Consider the following 7,515-nt stretch of genomic DNA (forward strand, 5'->3'; position numbering starts at 1 on the left):
TCACTGTTTCAGTACTATAGGGCAATCCAAGCCCACATTTGTCCCACATATGCTATTTGTGTGTTGTTCAGAAAGGACCAGGAGAGTACATACAAAACATCCTTTCAGAAGACCAGGGGAGGCTCAATGCCTCATCCACAGTGACTAGCCTATGGTCTATCACTATGGAATATTTCAGAATTACCATGAATGGACCAGCTCCAGGATCCTATGTCACACTTTTCACCATGAACTCTATGAGCTATCTCATACTTTGAGCCCAAAGTCCTCCAAGAGGTAGGAACAAGGTCCACATTCCTATGAGTTGCCTATTGATAAAGTGGACTTGTGGCAAAGACAGCCACAGATGACGGTGCATGAAACAGAGGTAAAATAAACTGAGCCCACATGTCTGCTTTGGCACTGGACCTGTTCCAGAAACCCCATCTGAGGGCAAACGTGGGGTTGTGGGCTGTTAGGATCTTGTCACGATTAAGTTTCATTATCCCAGCACTATGTTCCAGGTCAAAATCTTGTAGTTATTCTCCTATCCTGAGTCTCAAAAATGTGGTCTTGTATCACACAGTGTTGCCAAGGTTGAGGTGGTGTTAATGTAGGCAGTCCCCTGGCTACCTAGGTTGACGCTAATCTGGGTTACACCTGAGACTTACAGTGGCAAAGACCTGTATGATCTCAGAGTACACCAAGGCCCATTCCACATCTCATAATGGTGTGGGTTAATAGATAAGTCCACCTCACTGGTCACAGATCTGGGTCTGGTGGGGGGGCAGCTCTAGAAACCCATCTGTGAGGAAAGACTTGGTGATAGCTGTGCTGTCTGAGATGAGGGATTGGTGGTGCAAACAGTCCGTTGACCTGATGCTGAGGCTGAAACTAAGCTAATTGTAACATTCCAGCCCTAGTCTCCAAAAGCTCATTGCTGTCTCATAGTCAAAGTGCATTAAATAGTCCACTTCCAAGAATCCCCAAAATCTTAACACTTCCAACATTAGGAAGCAGTTAGTCATGAGTGATGGGAGAAGCAGGATAGACAAATGAGGAGGCAGGGATATTTTCTTATTTCAATGTACATTAAACGGGCCACTCAGACATTGAAATCAGAAAGTAGACACTAAAAGCCAGATCACCTAGCCACACCTTCCATCTCCTGTTAGATGCTAAGTTACAAGGATAGGGAGACATAAAGAGGCTGACTGCATCTCTCTTCTTTTTTCAGATGTGAACAAGTTACAAGGATCCTTGAAATGGCTTGTCTGCCAAAGGCCAGTTCTTTTTTTCATTTATTTAATTTATTTTTAAATTATCATATTATTCTTATACTGGGGTACATTGTGACATTTACCAAGATTCTTACAATGTATCATAGTTAAATTCACCCCCACATCATTCTCCTCTATCCCCACTCCCCCCATTCCTGGAATAGTTTCATTTTTCCATTTTCATACATGAAGACATAATATTTCTACCATACTTACTCACAAAGGGAAGATCTAAAGCATACTTACTGTCCTCATGTTTTGGGTAGGCTTATATGACATCTGCCTTACATATTCCTTTTATAACTCTTCAATCTTCACTCTATGTATTCATCTGTTTTTTCCCTGTTATCTATTTTGTCTTCAAGTCCTGAAATTCTGTCTTCCACTTGTTCCAGTCTTCTAGAGTGGATTTCAACTGTATTTTTAAATTTTACTTGAGGAACATTTTATTTCCAGGATATCCATTTGATTCTTTTTTTTAATACGACTTTCCATATCTCTGTTAAACTCCTCTTTCACATCTTGTATTGCCTTCGGTGTTTCATTTATCTTTTTTTAATAATTTCCATGGTTTCATTCCAATGTTTGTTTATATCCTCTTTGAGTTCATTTAGTTGTTTCTGTATCCTCCCCAGTTTTATATCTGTACTCTCTTGGAATTCATTGAGTTGTTTTTGTATGTCCTCTGTGAGCTCCTTAAACATTCTTGTCATCATTCTCTTGACCTGAGAAACTGAGGTTTCATCCCTTTACTGTCCATCAAATCCTCTATTGTGTGATTGTTAACATTTCAAGAGTCTTGTTCCCCAACTTCTTATATTCTCCATGCTTCTATTTGAGCTTTGTTATGTGTTGTTGATTAGTTGTTTGGGGGCTTTAGTCATCTGTCATCTTTCCTTTGATTTAATTTCTATGCTTTGGCTTGCTTGGTTGTTAGCCAGGTTGTTGTATGGTTTCTGTTCCCTGACCTGGAGATATAACTTAGTATTAAAAATGTCATGGATGCAATACCAATCCAGTTATTTACATGATATATAAAACCCTTGGCAGTATTGTCTATAAATAGAAGGTCGTTAGGGAAATAAAGTTGTTTGAAGAGAGATATAAATTTAGGTACTAAAAATAAGATGGCAGAGTGGTTCAAGTGGTAGAGTGCCTGCCTAACAGATATGAGGCCCTGAGTTCAAACCCTAGTATTGTAGCAAGAAAGAGGAGACCAGAAAAGAAACAGACAGGCTGGTGTTATGACAACAAGACAAGGGGAGGGGAGGCCAAAGCAGAGAGATAAAACTTAAAGAATTGGAACATGAAGGTCACATAGCACTGGGGAAATGAAATAGCCAATGAAGTCACATGCAGCCATATGTGGGTTGAGCTTTGTTTTTTGCTTCTGTAACCTGCTTGCAAAAGTATATAAGGTGTGACTCCTTTGTTCTCGGGGCTCAGCCTTTGGACATGAGTCCACTGGGTCTGTGCTGGCACAATAATCATTTCTTCCTGCTAATCTGCTTCAGAGACTCCTATCTCAGCTCATAATTTCCCACAACATTACTTGGGGGATCATCCAGGATTATGGGAGACAGTGAGTTATCACCCCCCTTGTCACCAGGGTGCATCCCCCAAGCCGCTGGGAGGAGACCCACCAGGTGCCAGTGGACAGCTTGATCTGGAGAGGGGATTCATCCTCCTGGCGAGTTGGGGCCGGGGCCTCCGATACACAAAGGAAACCACTGAGGGGCAGGAACTAACTTAGAAGTACCACCCTTCATACTGGTAAGAACCAGGTTTGAATTTAGGCCTGCCTCAGAAGGTAGAAGGGGAGTCTGATCACCTCCTAGAGACTGCTAGTAACTGCCTGATGGGGTGAAATACATAAGAAGGGGACAGATAACTGGCAGCTAAATCAAAAGTACTTGTTATTTAAGTTTAAAAATGGAAACACCTTTATAAAGTAGAATATAAAACAAGTAAAATCAGAAAACTCCCAGTTAAATGAACTGCCCAGGGAAAAATAACCCCATGAGCATGGACTACTAAAAAGATAAGTTTGGAGCCAGCAAAAATAAAGTGTCTTTACTTATATAGAAGGCCTTGGCTTAAAATATGAGTTTGCCTTCTGTCAGAGGTGACTGCAAGGGCTTGGATGTTTAGTAGTCCTGTGTAAGATCACTTCTTTAAAACCTCTTGGCTTTAGTAAATTTTGTGAGGTCTGGCACAGGTGACTCCATCTGGATTGTTACTCCTTTCCTCTCTTGTCTTCAAACTCTCTCTGAAGGGTCTACTCTGAAGATTTTGTCAATTAACCATCTGGTTAATGAAAGCTCCTTGGTGCCAGAATAGCTTTTCTGGATGTTTTTGACACTGGAGAGGAAGAACCAAGCAGGTGAGGTGAGAATCAGTGCCAATTAAGACCCACTGAGCCAAATTCTAAGCAACAAAAGAGACTTAGAAGAAGTGGGCTTGCCTAGCATTCATTTTTAGTTCTGTCTGGACTATAGATGACACCCTGACAACTTAAAAATACTGCAGAATGTCAACAGACAACAGTTAAATGTTTTCCAAAAGCAAATATTTAGAAGCCTGACTCAATTGAAAAATAGGTATTTGTTAGAATTATTTTCAGGGGTTTGACTGCAAATGCTCCAGAGAAGAACCCAGACTGCTAATGACAAGACTTAGGGTCCCAGGGTTAAAATACTAATAGTAGTTTAGGAACTGTCAGAATATCTATTATTTTTTATTGTAGACAACATTTTGACTGACAGAATTAAAGAGGCAACACTAAGTGCTCCTTGTTACAACTAGGAACTAGGAACACATGGACACAATACACCTGCTTGGTGATGTTTCTTTCTTTATTTGTTTGTTTGAAGTGAAATTTAGAATTTAAGCTAGTAAGATAATAGGTATACAACATGAATTAAAGTCAAAACTTTAGATCTTTTACAAGTTAACGGGACAATGCCTGTGATCTCAATTAGCTTTACTTTCTAATGTACAAATCCATTATATATATATATATATATATATATAAACACTTATTTGACTAAAACTAATATAGGCCAGGTTTTCAGTAGAAGGATTGCCAAATGGCAGGTTGTTTCTGAATGTTACTGATTACAAACAGCAGAACTGTCAAAAGTTTCATTAACCATATTATATGTCAAAAGTTTTCCTGAAATGCTTTTGGATAAAAGAGAGCTTTATCTGGTCATTTTACATAAACTGACACTTTTAACTTTGCAAGTGTTTATACAATATTTATATAAAGTCTAGACACAGAATACAGTTATAAGGTGATCATTTAAGAGACCTTTGTATGAGCAAATATGTAAATGAACTCTAATTTAGTAGCATTTAAAGCTTGGCAAGATTAACAGAAAATACAAGCAATTACTTTGATAAAAATCTTTCCCTATGACAGTTTTTTACAGATGTTACTCAGAGCAGAGCCATATTAAGATAGCCTTGTTATTTTATGGGCATAAAGAATCAGCTTCTAGCTTTACATGACTATACAAGTAACTCTTAGATTATAGTCGACTTAATCAAACACCTAAGGTTTTATCATTTTCATCTATTATGTACTTTTAAGACCTACTCAGGACCTTTATGTGACATTTTGAAGTTTTTGATTGCTAAAATGCTTTTTTATTTAATAGTACTTTTTTATTTCCTTTAACTTTTCCCAAAAAATATTTTAACACCTTTTTATATCCTTTATAGACACATGAAGAAAGGCAATTTTAAACTGGTTTTTATATAATAAGTAATTTATAGACACCATTGGTTAATAGATCTAATTATAAAAGAATTGAATGTAAACTATATTTACACAGGATGAAATGGATTAAGGTTACTGTTCATAAAATAATGCCTATATTCTACTTAGACCTGATTGGCATAAAACATTAAAAAACTGGTTTGCCTTAAAAGTAGCAGCAGAAGATGTGGGGAGAGAAGAGAACAGAAGTCTTTTATCTTGTACATTATAATAAGAAACATCCAAAAGATGTTTAAATATACACATATGTAAAAAGTTTTAAATTAGGCATGCCATAAGTACCAGTTTAAGCAGGCATAGATTTAAGAATGTGTAAAAATTAACTGAGTGGCCATAAATACATTAATCAGTTATTTTTTAAATTTTTAGGAGCAGATTGAGGTGTGTCCCAATCTGTTCTTTTAGGACTCATTTTGGGCAGCTTGATAGCTGAAGTAAGAGCAAATTTTAACAAAGTGTTTTAAGTCATTCTCAGGTTTTAATAAGATTGTTGTCATAGCTATTAGATTTTTGTCTCTAATAAGTTAATCATGTAGTAGACATACACAAAGATTACACAATGACACACAAAAAATTACGTTCATTTTAGGTGTACTCTTAGGTATTGAAGGCTTTAGATTTACCTCTAGAGGTTGCTTCTTAAAATAATTTCTAATAATAGTTTTCCTTGGGCTACAGTAGCTTTGTTAGTAGCCAAATCTTCAAAGTTAAATGAGTGAGCCTAGTCTTGGTATGCTGTTGGCATCCCATATCCTCCCCCAGACAAAGGACATGGGATGCACGAGGGGAGGTACAAGTTTATCCTATTTTATATTAAAATTTGTTTTTAAATTAGAATTTGTATGACAGGGTGGAGAAAGGGCAGACTGTTGTGGTAAAAAGGATTACATCTCCATTGAAACTGGTGATAGCAAGTATGGAAAAAGGTAAAATGAATTAGCACTTCAAGACTTAATTTTAGGTAATGGCCCTAATGGAAAAAAATCTAAATGCCATATTGAATCCATAGCAGAACTCAGAAAGGCTGTTCTCTTGCCTTTTAGGTAATGTCATCACCTGGAAAACTGAAAATTGAATTTTAAATACATGGGGCATTTTAGACAAAGAATTGAAATTTTGTCTTTAGTCCCTTTAACCCATGCACACATGAGGCTGATGGCATGGGCCCATAATTTCAACCACATGGTGTCTTGGCTAGGAGAGCATATAGCCCAGGGTCACCACCTACAGTGACCTGGATATGATCTGATCCTCCTCCTGGCCTTGACATGTCTGTGATAGGGAAACCCCCCATCTCAAAAGCAAGACTTAAAGGAGAAAACTGTTAGTAGAGTGTTTAGGCAGACTTAGAGGCTTAGCATTAGGTAGGGAAAAAATCCAGGAGGTTGAGACAGAAAAGTATCTCAAATCCTCAGCCATATGTCATTTAGATTTTTAATTGATTTTATGTTTGTAGTCCTGGGACTGTGTGAGTCACTCAGGAGGCTGAGAAAATTGACAACACAATTTGAGTAGGACTTTTCTCTCTCTCACTCTGTTTTTTCCCTTGTCTATGTCTGTCTCTGTTTTCCTCATTTGGATGTCAAATCCAGGAGAGGAGACAGGAGCAAGCTATGGAATAGGAGTGAAAGAAACTTCCATGATGGCTGAGACAGATTCAGAGAGAAGAGTTTTAAAGTTAAAGCTTTTTTTATATATTGTGAGATGAGGAAAGAGGAAAGGATGACACACAGTTGTGTACAGTCAGAGGAGGAGGGTTTTTTTTTTTAATGAAAGACAGAGAAACCCGAGGGGGATTTTTGTTTAGGAGGAGAATATGATGAGATGAACAAGATTGGCAGAGGGAGAGTCTAGAGGGGAGATAAATAAAGGCCTACATATAGGGTACTTCAGACCGTGTTCCACAGCATTGGAGGAAGTTTTTGAGATCATGCTGAATTTGGAAACTGAAAGTGTCCTGTTTTTGTCAATAGTTATTATTGTCCAATTTATATTGGTGTCAGACTGTGTTACAGTAGAAAATCAGTTTAGACTTATGCTCTCTGTGAGGCTCAGGGTCCAGAGGTTTTAAAGGAGACATCCCAGCAGACTGTCCCACAGGGGTTTCTGACCCATTTTGTGGAAAATATGGTGAGTAACCCCCATAGTGGTACTACCTGGTAGGACAGATATCAGAGGGAAGTAACATCTGTATATCTACTGATAGTCTATGATATGCCTCTAAGGCAGTGTACGTGTATATTTCCTAGGAATCTTCAGAAAATAATAGGTGAGTCCACCCAGTCAGTAAATGGAAGGAGTCTCTTGCCTGGCTGGTGCTTCTGTGGTCCACAGTAGGACATTCACACTAGGACTAGAGAGAAACCAAGATGAAGGGGGAAAATCACCAAAATTGAAGACCAGTATTAGATGGAGGGTCCAGCAATGGGGAGTGAGCCCTGATAGAGCCATCAAAGAAAGGAGAGGAAGGAA

This window comes from Castor canadensis, chromosome 6 (genome assembly GCF_047511655.1).
Source record: "Castor canadensis chromosome 6, mCasCan1.hap1v2, whole genome shotgun sequence".
Classification (NCBI taxonomy): Eukaryota; Metazoa; Chordata; class Mammalia; order Rodentia; family Castoridae; genus Castor; species Castor canadensis.